This window comes from Python bivittatus, unplaced genomic scaffold (genome assembly GCF_059951505.1).
Source record: "Python bivittatus isolate LINGU-HERP-01145 unplaced genomic scaffold, Pbiv_v1 ctg000590_np1212, whole genome shotgun sequence".
Lineage (NCBI taxonomy): Eukaryota > Metazoa > Chordata > Lepidosauria > Squamata > Pythonidae > Python > Python bivittatus.
The window spans coordinates 28035512-28053510 of NW_028277086.1; the positions used below are offsets into that span (position 1 = coordinate 28035512).

The 17999-nt window shown below is 35.2% G+C and overlaps 1 long non-coding RNA gene across 3 annotated transcripts in view; it reads right to left on the reverse strand.

Annotated features, from left to right (window-relative positions):
* Positions 1-7578: 7578 nt before the first annotated feature.
* Positions 7579-17999, reverse strand: part of LOC148214770 (uncharacterized) — a 237670-nt gene continuing 227249 nt past the window's right edge. For all 3 annotated transcript variants that reach the window (XR_015797598.1, XR_015797599.1, XR_015797600.1), the window contains 2 exons: positions 10150-10295; positions 7579-8055 (listed from right to left, as the gene is read on the reverse strand). This is a non-coding gene — a long non-coding RNA (uncharacterized LOC148214770). The remainder of the gene's footprint in view (positions 8056-10149; positions 10296-17999) is intronic.

The following is a 17999-nucleotide window of genomic DNA, read 5'->3' on the forward strand; positions in this document are numbered from 1 at the left end:
CATTGATAGTACTTTAGGGCTGAGGGTTTTTCTACCCCTGTGACAATATAAAAATTTATTTTGTTCTTTGTTGGTTCCATTCCTTTATTTTTCTCACCTCTTATTTTATTGCTACAGCAACTTATACATCAATAATTTCTAAAGCGCCTCATGGAATGTCAATTAAACAATATAGCATTTGGATAGTATTGCTAAAATGACCCAGGGAATAGACCCCAAACTTTCCTTATCAGAAGTACGATGTTCTGTTAGAGGTCCTGTGAAAACATTTTGGAATTAGAAGTCTGGGGACAAAGGAAAAAGAAAGGGCAATATTTCAGAAGGGCATGGAACTCATTCCTCTTTTTCTTTCACCCAAAGTGTTCCTGGAATGACACAACACTGCGGTCACATTCTGAAGGCCCTTCCAGGCAAAATATGGATTTGTAAGTACTAGAGACCCAGGTGTCAGGAATCAAGAACCATAAGTTAAAACCAAATATCAGTATAATAGAATCAGTTAAGAATACAGATCAAGAATAATACCAGCAGTTAAGAATGAAGTTGAGCCAAGCACAGTCCAGAAGAAAGGATTTAAAAAGCAGGCTGGGAGCCAGGAGTGAAGGATAAAGGATTCTGGACACAGGTTCACGAACCCAGTAGAGCTCCATATTGAAACATAAGTGCTGTAATAGTCCATTCTTTCTTAGAGGATCCAATAACTACAAGTCTGAGTAAGCAGGGTCATTCCAGACCTTAAGGAAATAAAATTGCCTAGGTCAATGCTATTGCATATGGTTTGCTGGGTTGTTTAGCCAGAAACAACTGTGCAGTGTTGCTCCATCAAAATGCAGCATTATTCCAAGAGAACTCTGATGGGAGGTGGCTGATATTGATCTGAAGGTCTCCAAGCAACAGGAAAAGCACTGCTGATGCCATAAATGCTAGGGAGACAAGTTTCAGGATACAAAGTAAAAAGAAAGAATTGTCTCCTCCTTATCAAAGATATGGGCCCCCCAAAAAACTGTCAGGGAATTTCTGTGCCCCTAAAAAATGTCTGAAATGTTTTACAATATCGTATGGTTTGGTGAATTGTGTGGCACCATTTGGGGTCAACTTTAGAGATTCCAGAAGGGGTGCCCAATTTCTTCTCAGAATACTCTTTGCAATATGTAAAATATACTTATGTGGACTAGATCCACTGATTCCTCTCTCTGTTTAATAAATATTGTGTCTAAACATTGTGTCATCAAGTTCAAGATTTATATTCTATATGTAATATTGCCATGAGGAGAATGACAGAAGATACATACAAGGAATCAATTTTGTTACCACACTCAAAAAAGCAAAAGAAAAATTACAGTGAACCCACAGACAGTCCAAACTTGGACTTGTTCATATACTAGTATCCCAAGGAATTAATTTTTATTCTTGAGCTTGAGCAATTGGCTCATTAAGGTGAAAGTTCCAAGCATTATTTAAATGTGCTCTATTATCCTCATTAAAGAAATGTGGGTGATAAGGATGACACTCAGCTTGCTTCAAGCTCTCAAATATTTTATTGGTCTGGAATTTAAACCCATAATTTTGGTGTCCTGAGCTGACATTCTACCCTTTTATTCAGGAATGGATTTTTTTTTTTTTAAATGACATTCTTTCCAAACCCTCACTGAATTTTTGCCGATTTTATCATTTTGCAAGTGTCTGTAAAAGTCATTATATTCTCTCAGTGGATAGAAAATATGCCATCCTTAACTGTGTGAAATGGGACAAGATAATATATTTTTAATATATTAACATTTCGGTTGGGTATGCAGAAAGACTGAGCAAAGTGATTCCTGTTAAAAATGCAGTATATGAAGCCAACAGGTTCATTGGGCTTCTTCACAACCCATCATATAAATTCACATTTACAAATTCCTGTGGTGTAGTATGTAAGTCTCCTTTCTTTCATAAGCAGATTTTGTACACAATCAAGAATAGTTACCAGTTTATATGTATTTATACTGAGGTCACTTATCATTGATATGGCCTGTCATAAAGGCTCTACAATGTGCCTGTTGGGTGTACTTTTCTGTTAATAGTTTATTTCACTTGATGATTGACATTCACTGTAAATATATTTGCAAAATTCCTATCCCTTGGTTTTTTGGATTGCGGGCCATATATTTGGCCTTGGAGTGGTGTCCTGGGACTATACTCTAAGAACTTAATTTCATTTTATTAACATGCAATTTGAGTGTATATTTAATATGATTACTATCCAGTCAGGTATTTTGTAATGTTCCCCTCATGTCAAATTAAAAGCTACAGACAATTTAGTAAGAAAATCTGGTGCTCTCTGGGACTTGGAACCTGCCTTGCAACCAGGCAGCCCAAAGGCATCCCTCCCTTAGGAGCAATCAATTAAAAATGACAGTGCTGACTCTGAAAATAACTTGCATCAAAATATTGTGCGCAATACAGGACCCATCACATAAAAGTGTCATGTTAAAATATATTATGAGTCTGATTTGACAATAATTTACAACCATTTTATCAATTGTCTTTGAAAGCATTTTTTGTTGAATTATAAAGATGTTATTAGCCAGATAGAACAAACGATGGGGGCAAGGCGGGGGCCGTTGGTATTATTAGGGACTTGGTTTCATCACAGTCTTTGGTTGGATACAGCAAAAGCATTTATTCAAAGGGGGAATGGTTGCACAAGCTTCTCATACCAAGAAGCAACATTTATTTAAATTTAAATCTCTAGAAGAGAATCATAAAACACTATTGATACTATATTTCCCACCAGACTCAGTGGGATTTTATTTTGAATAGGCATGCAGAACATTTTAAAGTCTTTGAAGACTTTAACCTTTCCAGGTTAAAGAGTTTGTTTAGGTAATTCTTCCAAAGGGAAGCATGCATGAAGAGCATTTTTTAACATTTAAAATGTACTCTCAAGTTGTAAATCTTCGATTGCTTGATGCATGACAGAATCAAATATGAATGACAGCTCTGGGATTTTCTCCCGTGACTGAATTCCTCCCTAGAGATTTATGGCACAATCTGGTATATATTTACTAAAACTGCACTGAGAATACCATCCCACCCCTGTGCCTGGCCTCCATGGCAATATAGAAAGAGAGAAGAAAGCACTTTAAATGGAATTTTGTCTGGAAACTGGAGAAATTATTTGAATGTTTGCCATCTAGAAGAGTAATAGCAGCCATAGCAGTCTCTCTGTCTCTCTTTCATTGTTCTGCAATTGTCTGTAGGATGGAGCTGGAAGTCATAGGGATGAATGGCTGCACTGCCCCCTTGGGCCATCAGCTGGGAGACCAGTGGGCTTCCTTGTGAAGTTGCTTGGCACTGTGAGGATAGACTGCTGGATTAGATGGGCCATGGGTCTGACCCAGCAGGGCACTGCTGATGTTCTTATATTCTTGTTTTGAGGTATATGCAGCTTACATTCCCTCTCTTATTTTCAAGGCAGTTACATACTCAACCCAGCAATGCATCTTCTGCAGTTGTAAGTAGATATATTGCTCAAATGACCCATCTAAAATCCTCCCATATTTTGTCAGCCAAACCACTCCACATTGATGAAACATGTTTGCAACTCCCTCCAAGAATCCATGGGAATTATTAGAATGTCAGTTGCCTCTGCCTTGGGTGCAAACTTATATAAACAATAATATTCCTTTTCTGAGATGATGAGCTCCTTCATTGTGGAATACAAATACTAATTTACAGACAATTTTGTTAAGTCATCAGACAATTTGCACTCCAATCACTGTCCAGTGGAACCCTAACCACTGTGAATCATTATGTAATGATAATTATCTGATGACCAAGAGCAGAAAACCTTTCATCTATTTTTCAACTACAGTCGCACTTTATACACATTAACAGCTGTTTAAATGAAAATGCCAAGCAAAATGTTACTTATTTGTGCTGTGGTTATTATATGCCTCTATCATTAGTTCAAATAATATCTGGCAAGCTGATTATTAAAGCTGATGTATGTGCACTTTCACATAACTGTCCCATTAAGGTTTATTGATGATCTACACAGCAGACATTTCTTTCTGTCACCTTTCCTCACACATCTAGAAAAAAACTGAGCACAGAGCAAAACTAAATTCAAGGAATACTCATTTCTGATTGATAACTTTTCTTAGTGGACTTCAGCTATGCCCAGTTATCACACACATGCTTTACAGCATCAGGCTATGTAGAAGAAAAATAAAAAGGGATAGGGAATATATTAATTTCTACCACTGTTTTACCTATATATGCCGAAGTACTGGTTTAGCTGTTTCCTTAGAAACTGAAGATATTGCTCTGTCTCTTAAAATGAGCATAACGATAAGGTTTTTTTTAAATGTATTATCATTTATTTTATTTCCTTTTTTATTTAAGCTTCATACGTTTTTAATTTCCTTTCCATTTATTTAAGCTTGTATATTTCCAAATGGTTTCCTTTCCACCACTAGCATGTAAGATAAAGATGTATGTTATAAAATAGAATAATATAAAATCTGTTCCTTCACTTTTTAAAAAAAATCTGGAATAATGAGATCAGATGAGGCTATTATATCATACCATTAACATATGAATAAAAATATGATATAATCTAACCATAGCACAGGCTTCATGTTGGCTTTCAAGGTAGTATCTAGATTAGAGAGACTATCTTGCATGGAATAATGTCAAGTTGCTTGGAGTAAAACTGTCCTGGGGTCAAAATATGCCAGAACTGACCAATACATTCCAGGCAACAGGTGGCATAGGTGCATGTAAGACTAGTAACCAAGTCAACACTTTATCTTACTAAAAAGTGTTCAGTTAAAGCTTCTGTTAGGTATTCCATGACTGGTGGCAGAGTTAGTATTTATGAACCCATCTGGTAACAATCTTAATATGTGAAAGACTGCAACTTGGAATCTAAGAGGATCTAAATGGTACAACAGCATAAATTACCAAGTTAAATAAATTTTAAAATCGGAATGTTCGTTGTCTTTGAAACTAAGACATCAGAAAAGATTATAGTAGGTCTGAATGAAAGACACTCTAATCTTGTAGAGTAAAAGTAAAGGACATATGTAGGAAAGGGAAGATATTAGACTTAATTATGAATAAAATGGTTAAAATATATATGTCAGAAAGTATGATAGGTTTCATTTAAATTGTTATGGGAATTGATGAAACAATACAAGAGTGATAAAAAGTTCTGATTGAGGGATAGGCCATGTTGGGTATTGTCAAGAATAGATCCTGGAAAAAATGGACATGGAAGAAAAGGGGAAAAGTGAAAGAAACTGGATTAAAAGTAAAAGGACTGCAGGAAGAAAAAGGAGAAGCTGCATATGAAAAAAATATGTTCAAATCTAGGGTAAATAGTAAGTGGCATAGGGGCAGAAGATGTGAAAACTTCCTGAAACAGAGTGAAAAAAAAATTATATCACAAAATACCACAGAAATACATGGAGTTATGCTAATGGGAAATATGAAGAAACATGTTTAGTGAAATGATATAGTGAAAGAGGTTTTGGATGAGGAGAAATGTATATAAAAGAACAGTTGCTGCTGTTACAGAAACCTGGATTCTTATGGAATCTGCCCTACCCTTCCCCCCACCCCCCAAAAAGGAAAAGAAAAAAAAGGGTAGGAAAAAGATATTATATAATATTCATAGAGAGGGAAAAAAATGCTGCAAATAACATACAGTAAGAGAATAAGGAATGGTAAAGATGAAAAGAAGCAATTGTACCCTGAGCTACATTTATTCTTTTCTATTGGAATGTTCAGAGTTCCCATGTATTTTATGTGTGTGTAGGTATATATCTATATCTAATCTCTATCTCTATTTATATATCTCATGTCACATTCTCCCCCCTCCCCATTTTAAAACTTGCAGCATATCAGACAATCTTTTACTATCAGCTGCATCACTTCCTGTCACTGGACTTCTCATATCCCAACAGTGTGAACAAATTTATCTGTCCATCTTGCTTTCTCCCAGAAACATTTTAGAATATATTCAACTTCTCTCTATCCCAACTACCAAGAAATTTTGAATTTTTGAGAAAAAAAAACCTCAGAAGGAATTATTCTGCAGCTAGAGTATAATTTGACCTTGAGCCTACTCTATAACATTACATACTAAACCTGCTAAAATGAATATGGAAAACTTTTTAGAATAAGGATGCCGTTCTAAGGCTATGTCAAGGCAAAAAGCTAATACAAAGGAAAGTAATAAGGATTCAATTTATGAGTGATCGCTAGTTTTTAATAATAAAAATCATGCTAAAGTATTTTAAGGAAATCCAATAGCTCTTTATCAGAGGAATTGTAGGGAGGTTTACTACTGGAAGAAGACAATAGCATGGCCATTTTCATCCATTGCCCCTTCCACTTGCACTCTCCATAGTCAGCCCTGATGCTATACCAGACATTGTTTCCACCACTTCAATAGGGGCAGAAATTAAGTACTTTGAGGAGTAGGAAAAATTAGAGGAAATTGCCCAGTTGCCCATTCTTCAGCACCCACCAGAATCCTACTGAATAAAAGTCTGGATCCAATGGCTTAAACATTCCTATAATTTTTTGTTGAGATTTTTTAAGTTAGTGTCCTTGAGTAAGGAATTTGGGAATGATAATTTTTGGCTCAGGAGATCTCATCAGAGGTTCCTTGTAGTCTGAATTTATTTTTTAGAATAATCTGTCTATCTAGAACATTTCTTAAGAACTGGTCTGATTTGTTTGCTTGTTTGTCTTTTAGGTATAATATGTTCCTGTAGCATTTCATGGACTGTTCCTGTAAGCCCAATATATGGACATGTACACTTTTTAAGAAAACATGAGAGTCGCTGACTGTGCATACGGATTTTTAAACAAAAGAAATAAAAAAGAGGAACCTGTTACCATCTTCCTCAATAGAGGAAGCACTGTTTCTCCTTATCCCATACAAATTTTGCTTCCAATCTTTTTTGTTCCTTTTTACATTTTTTTCTTCACTTTACATGAAAGGGTGAAAAAAAAGGAATATGAAATACAAACGTAGTACTTTTAACATATCTTTGGATATAAAATGTTGTTACCAGGTTGGGTAATGAAACGTTTTTAAGCAAACAACCAACCTCAGAGAGCACCAAGAACTTCATGAAACAAATGATAAATTGTAAACAACAACAACAAACAACAAAGATAGATCATGGTCCACAAAACTAAGAGCACAGGATTATAATCTGCATATTTCAAACATGTATTTGATCTGTTTTTGGAACTATAGTGGTCATAGTTTTATGTAACACTGTGATCTGGATCAAATAAATCAGTTTTGTGCCATTATCTTATGTGATGTTCTGGAGCCAGGTGTACCAGTGGTTTTCCAATACTACTATTGATTTTCATAAATTGCTAGGAAATTGGACTTCTGCTGCTATGTGAAGAGTTAAGTGTTAACCTTTAAAATTATTGATTTTTGTGCATGGAAAAGTAGAAAAAAATATTTTCATTCAAGATTAAAGTTGTTCATTATGTTAGATGCACCATCTGTCGCCCGTCGGCATTTAAAAGGATGTATAAACAATTTTCTTTCTTCACCCTTTTTTATTTACAAAGGACAAAATTACTCTGATCTGTTTTCTTTTTTTTAAACAATTCCAAAAAATAATTCTGAATCAATAATGAGCATTGTATGAAAAATATATTAAACCTCTAGTGTATTGTAAATACGGATCTTCAAAGGGGTGCTTCACTTTGACAGAGATTCAAGAATTCAGAGATTCTACCCCAGGCTACCTTCTGAAGCAAAGTGACATCTCATTTCTAATCAGTGGAGCAGGAGGGCCACAACAGCTTTTGTGCATGTGTACTGCATGCTCAGAAGCTGTAGCTAATCAAGACAGATTGTCCTCATCTCAACTCTTTATCAAGGTGAAGCAACATGCCTCTGCAAGGCATAAGAACACATGGACATGGTGCAGCATGCCTCTTCTACATGACGGAGCACCTTGCTGAGGCAGATCACCTCCTGATGGGTCAGACGGTCGCTTATAGTCCCACCTAATGTTGCCATGTTGCCTGAAAATACACAAATTGAAGTTCAACACCTCAGAATCAATCCAACTGGGGACAATTGTATATATTTTTGTGTACATTCCTAAAACTTAGGAAAACAAATATATATAAATGCATTTTAAAACAACAGCACAAGCTCAACAACAGCTATTAAGCAAAGAAACAGTGTTCAATAGCTTTCAAATTATGTGCCCTCCAAGTGAATTGAGTCTATAACTCCCGGAAGGTTATCATGATGACTGGGAACTCTGAGATTTACAGCCACCATATAAACAGAGGACTTCAACATGGAAAAGCTGCACTGTGATATCCATTGAAGTAATAAAATATGAATGGAATATTTTATTATTTGTTTGTTAATTTTATATCCTATTCTCCTTCCAGGAGCTCAAGATGGACATAGCATTCGCTCCTCCAATTTTTCCCCAAACAGCAACTTTATGAAACGAGTAACTGGCCCAAAGTCACCCAGTGGCTGAAGATGGATTAGAACCAAGATTTCTCCAGTACTAGTCCAGCATCTTAACCATTGCAGATTATGTAATGGTTAAGAACTATGTAGTGATATGTAGAATTACGTAGTGATTAAGAACCATATAGAATTTTACTTGTGAGATGAAGTTGAATTTCCTGTTCTTGATTAAATCAGAAAGATGATTCACAAGACAAGAGGAATAATGTATAAAATAATAATAATAAAGAAAACTTGATATTGGAATCCCAATCTTCTATCTTTATGATGTATTTTTAAAGGTACAAGCTTCATCTTAGATGTTTATGTGATTTTTATCCACCTACATATTCTATTATTCTGGTTTCTGGTAGAAACATACAGAGGCCACTCAAACTAATCTGAGGGCTGATCTAGGCTTTAAAAATGGTCTGCTCCCAAAATGGCCTGGTCAAGGTTGAGTCATTCCAGTCTAATTCAGTGCCCAGATTTGAAGTCTGATACACAACTCCTTCTCCCACAATCTGGCATAGGAAAAATGTAAACAGCTTTAATATTTTGTTTTCCAGCAGAATGGGTCAAATTTACATACAAATTGAACTGTGTAGAAGAGATTAATTAGATGGAGCTTTTAGGCACAGCTTCTTGAAAATCTGTTTGGAAGGAAGGAAACAAATTTTCTTTTTTAGATAGAATTTGATGGAATTACTAGTGATAAAAGTTCTTACAACAGAGAACACACTTGCCAAATTTCAGACAGATATATGCAGAGAATTTTGCGCAAAGTGAAAGGATATTTTTGAGGTATAATGATGTTCCTTCGCTGAAGTCAGTGGAGCTGATTGTCAGAGGCTGAAGCATAAGAATAACCAATGATCCCTTTGGTCTTTGCCAATAGTAAGTCAAATTAGCTAGCTAATACGGTTCACAAAATCACATCCCAGAACTTCTCAAGTCATGAGACTGGGCAATGGTAAGGTGAATGCTCAAGATCTCTAGGATCCTCACAAAAAATTGTGAATGGAGACATTCAGATTTTGGGAAGATCCCTCTCATTCAACCTCATTCATCTTCCCAACATTATATTTTATGTTAAACATCTTTCCCTTTTTTCACAGCTGTTGCCAAATAGCTCTTTACAGCATTCTTCTACAGAACAAATAGCTCTTTACAAATTATTCTACAGATCTCTGAAGAAACAAATCAGGATCATAGCTTCACTGGAACCCCCATATAAAATGAAGCAGGTTTATTCCCTTCTCTCCTTCACAACAGGTCTTTGGCCAGACCAGATGCGTATCTCTAGCATAGGGGCTGCCAGTTATCATTTCAAAACACAAAATGTAAAATGTTTGAGTTATAGGAATGCAAGCCTCATGTATGTCCAAATGTGTCAAAATCTTGGGCTTTGAATTTCACATAGAACTATTTTTGCCTGAGGCATTTTGGTGGAAGTATCATCAAACCTAGAAGAACAAAAATTACTTACCTGATATAGTTACTTTAGAATGAAAAGATCATACAAATCATTTGATTTATAAACTTTCCTTGAAGTTACAAAACCAAAAAGCCTTTCACTGTATCAGTTTTTCATTATTTGCGTTCCTCTGCTATGCCATGAAATGTTGAAATATAGCATCTCATACCTTTCAAGCTGAGGTAATAGCCCCATCTCCTCTTCTTCAAATGTTTTATCCTCCAAACAGCTCTAAGCCTACGCCTTTATGTACCCACAACTTATTAATCCAGTTCATCCATGTGATGGAGTAGACTGTCACCATCCAATCTGAAACTACAATAAATCAATTAATCACAAAAAGGTTTCTGCACTCCTTAGTATATTGCTGGATTCTTCTGAAAATGTCATGCACTTAAATCTATGTGGATTCATGAAAAATAACACTGCCCCTGTTCAAAGTACTTTATTTTTATTGGAAGAGAAATGGAGGGCATTATCTACTTATGATGCTTTTTATGAGCATTATTTGGAATATATCACAGCAACTGTTTTGCAAAATGCATTGCTATAAAATGTCAGGCTCCCATATCTTGGTCTGAGATGCTCATCTTGAAACCTATCTAAAAATAATTGGCCCTACCAAAATGTGTCCTTCTGTTCAATATTTACAACTCACAGTAGATCCTTGCCTCTTAAAAATACGAATAGCCAAAACAAGAAATACTATTCTGAGTAGAGCAGATGTACCATCTTTTTCCGTCTATAAGACAATACATTTTTTCTAAAATCGTTACACTAAAAATTGAAGGTCATCATATGCAAGGAAGTAAGCTGAGGAGAGAACCGCGCAGTTGTGAAACTGCCCATACTTTGTCTCTGTAAACAGGCTTCCTCCAATCACGAGCCTTATGTAACTGACATCAGCTGATGTTGAACAAACCAATTGGAACACATCCCCTTGGAGGTGTAGGCAGTGCGCAGATGCGACAGGGACCAGTAATGTCAGAGCATTCTGAGCCCATAAAGATGTCGGAAAATAAAAAAATACATAAGCAAATGTCTTACTCTGCAAAATTCAAACTGAATGTAATCAGTTATGCAAAAGAGCATGGAAATAGAGCTGCAGAGAGATAGTTTGGACTTCCTCCCACTGAGTGTATCATGTAAATGTTACCTAAGTACTATATAAAAATGTGTTCTGCTTTATCTTTAAAATATTGATTTCTTAATTTGGGGTTGGAAAAGTGGGCGTCATCTTATACATGGGACTGTCTTACTCATGGAAAAATACGGTATTTGTCACAGGTTCAAATCTGCTGCTGACAATAAGCCCAATTAGGCATACAAATCAACTGGTGGAGCAACCAATTTCAACAGATTATTTACAAAATAATTGCTATTTAAAATTGCTTAATATCGTGTGAGAACAGTGAATTTATATCACCAAACCAAACCTTTCTAGTTTCCTAAGTTGCTCTTTTGGTACTTTAAAGGTTCTACTTTTCTTAAATAATGTAGGATTTGTTTTTTTCCCCCCACTTCTCCCTCCATGCTTCAATATTACTTTTATGAAGCTGAAGATACTAAGAAATTCACTCAGTGGAAAGACAATCACTTGTTTAAATTGCAAGACTTTGTTCTTAATAGGACAAAGATAAAGACTTTACTACATTTCTTTCATTTCAGTATCTTCAAAGAAGTAGTGCTGCTACAAGGGAACTACAGGCAGAACATTGAGGGATTTGACTGAATTTGAAAATCTTATAATACATACTACTGGGAATCAGGTACAATTTATACTGAAATATGATTCAGAATCTGAACGAGCTAAAGAGCCTATGATTAAATGGCTGCAGGACTTGAACATAGTTATAGATATTCAACAAAGGGAATTTCAATGAAAAAAACATATTAAATTTATTCCAAATAATATACTTAGAGAAAATTGATATAAATGTTTCATTGGTATTGCCATTATTGTCAAAATGAATATTTCTTTCTCTAGAAAATGCTGGAAGTGTGGTAAACAGATTGGCTTCTTTTTTCATACATGATGGAAAGGTCCAAAATTCTGGAAACTGATTCATAAAAGAATGGAACAGATTTTAAAACTTGTAACTTCATTTCAACCTAAGATATTCCTTCTACACTTTACAAAACCATATAGTTATGGTTCATTAATTCAAAATTAATAATGTATATACTAACAGCTACAAGGATTTTATTTTATTTTTATTGAAAAAGATCTAATCAGATTGTGGGAGTATGCTTTGATGTCCAGAACTACTTGCTACATAAAAAGTATATCTGAGTAATTCTAATTAGAAACGATTCTTGGATTATAATGTGATATATGGTTTTCTGTCACATCAGAGATTTTGGTTTTCTTTTCCATAGAATCATATTTTGACTTGATTTATAATTCTCAGTATTGAATTATTGTATTGGTTATCTATCTATCTATCTATCTATCTATCTATCTATCTATCTATCTATCTATCTATCATCTATTCATTTATTTATTTAGATGCCTTCAAGTTAATCTTGACTCCTGGCAACTGTCTGGACAAGTCTGCAGTTTTTTTGGCAAGATTTCGGAAGTGGTTTGCCATTGCCTTCTTTCTAGGACTGAAAGAGAGTGACTGGCCCAAGATCACCCAGCTGGCTTTGTACCTAAGATGGGACTAAAACTCACGGTCTCCCAGTTTCTAGCCTGGTGCCTTAACCACTACACCAAACTGGCTCTTGTACTGATTACTGTTTACAATCCTGTTAGTGATTTATACTGTGTTAACCAAGTATCTCAATTTAAAGTTTAATAAGGATAACTATGTGTACCTTATTTTTTGTTTTCTTATGTGTTTTTACATCTTTTATAAGATTTTTACTTTTTAAGTAACATTTAAAAAAATTGTGACTCATGAATTGAGCAACTGTGGTTTCTAAATCATGGTTTAGGGCTTAATATTATTGTGAATATCGCCAGTTTGGGTTTATTAAACATGGTAAAATTGAAAACCCAAGGTTTGAAGCAATGTGTGAGCCAAAACAATAGTTAAGAACGCACTTGTACAACTTCCGACCCTTCCCACCAAATGCAGCTGATACTTCAGAAAGGGAAAGTGCCGTTCGCAGAGTAGTAATCAATGGTCTATTTCAAACAAGCTAGAATCACATAAAAGCATTAGCAAGAACTGAATCTGAAGAACTGGAGGGGGCAGATGCCACATAATCCAAAAGTTACCATTTAATATTTTTAAAGTGGCAGTGTAATTTACCTTGACAGCAAGCTATTATATCCACATTAGAAGAGCATCTCAAAAACCTCCCAGTAAAGGCAATCTTATGTTAGCATTGTTTTCAGATTTTTACTGATTTTCAGTGACATCTCTTTACCATTTCCTTGATCTGGTAATGTTTTTGAGCAACACTAAAATAATCGCTCCGTAAACTTGGCGATACCATTGTCTCCATGGATTTATGATGATGTTGAATTAATGAAGAAGCATCAGTATTACCTTTGGTTTCAAAATACTTTAATATATTTTAACCATGATTTCTAAACGTTAATATTTTTTCATCTGCTCTGGTTAACTTTTAACGCCTGTTAAATTTAATATTTAACATTGGTGTTTTGACCATTTTATATATAAACAGGAAACAGAAGATTCTTGGGACATCAGTTGAAATGCAGTCTTGTTACCGAAGAAGTGGAGAATTTGTGGCCCTCCAGATGCTGTTATAGTACTGTACAGCATCCTTCCCATTGACCAAACTCACTAGGGCTTCTGAGAGCCTATAGTTCAGCAACAGTAAGAAAGTCATAGGTTCCAAACTCTTACTTTAAAAGATGCTTGGTTAGAGAAAACATGTTTGCTTTTTTCATTAAAATGTGCCTTCTCCAGACGACTTTTCCATGATAAAAGACAAAGGTACGGCTAATGTCAGCTTCTGAAATGGCTAAATATAGCATCCAAGTGTATATTGTCCCTCTCACTATGAGGATGAGTTCATGGAAATATGCAGGGGGTGTCAAAAACTACAAGATGATGGGTGCAGCATCATGAACGATTGCATATATAAAAGGGATGGGGCTTTAATTGTAACCCCCCTCCTTCTATCCTGCAGACTTTGACGTCCTGCTACCAACACTGCTGGATGAGTTCAAGGAAAAAAAACACATTCCCACCAACACAGGCAGGGCAAGCAACAGGGAGCAAACCCTGCACTCACTTGCACTGATGGTGTTACCTAGTTGGGTAATGAAATGCCTACAAGCAGACAACCAAGCTCAGAGAGCACCAAGGACTCCACAGTTCAACTCTGAGCTACATAGGTTCTCTTCTACTGGAGTTCAAGAAAGCTCACTTAGGATATCAGAAGAATATATCTACTTAGCAGTAAATTTCCTTTCGGGGTGAAATGTATCCTTGAGAAAACACTGATGAGTTGAACATCTGAGGTATCCAAGTGAGGTTTGGTGAATGCTGAAATTCATTACTCATCCAGCTGTTTTGAAACTTCTGCATGAGCCTGCAAAAGAAGATGCTGTTTTAAGGAATCCATCCATTAAAGTTAATGCCCTTTAAAGTCAAGGCACTTTTTTTCAAACTCATCTGAAAGCCTGGAAACAATAAGCTCCTTTAATGAATCTCAGAGAGATGCTGTACTTGCTCAGGAGCTGAAGCACTTCTTCTAAATCATATCCAAAGTCTGTACAGCTTGGCTTCTTCAACATTTGTGCTGGTGGTACTAATCATGATGACATTCATCATATTCAGTACAACAATGAGCATGAATGTAAATGGCAGAGTAAATATTAAGTGAATTCTGATAGCTGGAAATGTGCATTTATAAGAAAAAAGTACATCCAATTAAGAAAAAACATGTTAAAATCTTATTTTAACTTGTATTCCCAAGACAATGGAACAGAGTAAGTCATGGATAAATCAAGCACTTTTGTCTGAATCCAATTTTTATATCCAGACTCTACATGTTGTTAAAGGTCTCCTCTTTTAAACCCCCCCCCCCCCAAGCTCTCCAGGTCCTTTCTCCATTTTTCTTTTCCTTTCCATATCTGAAAATAACAGTGGCCACCTGAACTGGTAACTATGAGTGTCACATACCATGGAAAATTCATATCCTGGGGCTCTTTCAGCCTGGGAAGCCACTGAGTATTATTAAAGATGCAACATAGAAATTTTGTTTTGACATATTTCTCATGAGGTATCTATCATCCTGCTATGTCTTGACTCTTTATTTCACACTCTAGCCAACTAAAAGGTGATGCTAATAGATTGTGTTTGTAAACTAATGAATGGATTGCTGGACACGCTTACAGACCTTGTGAAAGCCAGCCCCTTGACCTGCCCCGTGTTAATAGTTAACCAATGGGAAGATGAGCGTGAAAGCTAAGCAGAATTAATTGATTACTATGTCAAAGAGTCCAGGTTAACTTTGGCTGTGCAGTAGATTTAGTCTGACAGTACAAATGAAAAAGAGAGAGAGAATCATAGAAAGCAACATCAAAGCCATCAGTTTGCAGGGGAAAGCTATTGAAAACAAGATGTGCTATCAGGGGGATAAAGAGGAAGGTATTGAACTGGCTACTAGTTCCAACAGCATGATAGAGTGGAAAGAATAGCCGATATTTTTGCCCCAAATTATAATTAAAGCTGGATTGTGAAAGCAGTTACATAAAACTTTAGAAAATTGTTCAACACAACAAAACCTACAATGGCTGGGATAAATAAAAAAAAAGATAGTGCTCCCTGAAGAAAACTACCCCCTGAAGGATATTCTATACCATCTCCCTGAAATTTCAGTTTTTATTTTAAGGAATAGTCTTATGTACATCTATCTGCAAAAAACCTCCATTGAATATCATTTTTTTATTAGGGAGGAAAAATATCTAGAACTGTACTCAGGTTCTATAGAAACTTGCAGCAGGATATGCATGCTATAAAATACACATACAGCCACGATTGCTCCTATAGCCCATTTGTTTCTTGCTTGCACAACTTGTTTTTCTTAGGGCTATCTCCAGTGACTAAGGGATACATTGCAGAACTGCCTGTCTGTTCATCTGCCTGACGTAACTGCATTTAAGATTTGTATGTCCATTTTTTCTATAAAAGACACATGAGGATCCATGTAATGAAGGCTTGGTTATTTTACATAAGGATACCATAGCTGCAAAAATGGAGGTGACCACTAGATCACTCTTCTGGCTATCGAGTGGTTATTTAGATTTTTTGTGATCCCAAAATGGAATGCCCATTTTACATACTGCAAGGCTTGTATGAGTTATTCATAATCTATTCACAATGTTGCTGCTTATAATGTTTATGTTATATCTATTTTTAATTGGGGTCTAGTTTTTCCATGTTTATATTCCATCTTTCCTCCAGCAGCTACTTTTATTTGCTTATTTTTTCCTTAAGCTTTTAACAAATTTTTAAGAAAGTTACAGCATAAAGATACAAAAAATAAAGAAAAAAACTAAGTAGGAATACAACAGTTACTTTTATAATCTTAACAATCATCTGCTTTGTTGTATAAGGGATTTTCTTCAGTGTAGTCCAGTGTTAACCACTGCATCATATGGGAAACTGAATAACCATTTTCTTAAACTATGAATCAGTGGATAAAAATACATCTTGAAAGTATCAAGGCTTCAATTTCATTGCCCAATTACCAACTTGATTTTTTTTTTTACCTCCCTCCCCCAGTCCACTGCTAATCAGCGTGGTTTCAAGGATCATGTTGTACGTGTATTGAAAGATTTACATTGGTCGCTGACTGCTTACCAGGCAAAATTTAAGATGTTTTTCTTGATCTTTAAAGCCTTAAATAGCTAGAGCCTGTCTATAAAGGAATTGCTGTCTGAGTGTTAAGATCTGCAAGAAGATGCCCTTTTGAAGATGTTCCCACTGCCTTATTGACAATATTTGTCTTATGTTCCAAAATGTATTGATATGGTAGTTATCAGGTTATTCAATTTGGCTGTGTAAGGCTTATATACTTCCCAGGCTCTTTTGTATCTATGGAAATTTGTAAAATTTGGGGGCTTCTTGGTCTTTGGATTCTTTTAAAAATCTTGAAATAAATATAATTCCAAGATAAGTATTCTTCATTTGTAAATTACAAAAATTAGAATTGCATATCTCCAATTGTTAACTTCATCAATGCCCTATAGAAGTCAGATCTGCCCCTCAGGAATGGCTTTCTGGAGATGAAGTCTTCCAAAGGATGTTTGGCATGTAAACTTTCACCATTTTCATTTGTTCTTCATGTTGCTTCCTTGTGTCTTGTTTTATTTGTATTGTTAGTTTTGGCTTTTTGAGTTGCTATGTGGGTCTGTAGAGTCAATTTTGAATTCTTTATTAATATTTTCTCCTTATCATGGTTTTTTTTTTAATAATTTGTGTTTGTTTGTTTTTCATATGATGTTTTACCATATTTTGTTTTATTGTAAGCTGCTACGAGTCAAAATGATTCAGTGGCATACAAATAATAATAACAACAACAACTGATATTTATCAACAACTTGATAAATAAATAAATTGTTGGTTAAAATTTCCAGTGAACTTATAGAGAAAAAGCAGATGTTGTAAAATTAAATATTGCTTCAAGACAGATACATGTCCTTAGAGTGATTCCTGTGTTAAGGTAACATTAATGTATTTTAAACAGATTGATGAATATTAAGACATTTTTATTTTATCTTTATCTGAAATATAACTTGCATATGATGATGGGATTTCAACTTTCTCTACTTTCAGATTTAGCACAGGCAGATATTTTTATTTCTATCTCCTTATATCATCTAAGTAATCAACTTCAAAAACCATTATAAGCACATTTATAAAAATATTGTGTCACCTCTCTGGTATCTAGGCAGAAGCATAGTTCTCTTTTCAGTGAAAATGTATTTATACTTCCTGAACTGAAGCCTCCAAGATATATTTCAAAGATGTTATGGTGAAAATATAATTTTTAACCATGATAAATTTACAATTTGGGATAAGTATGAAA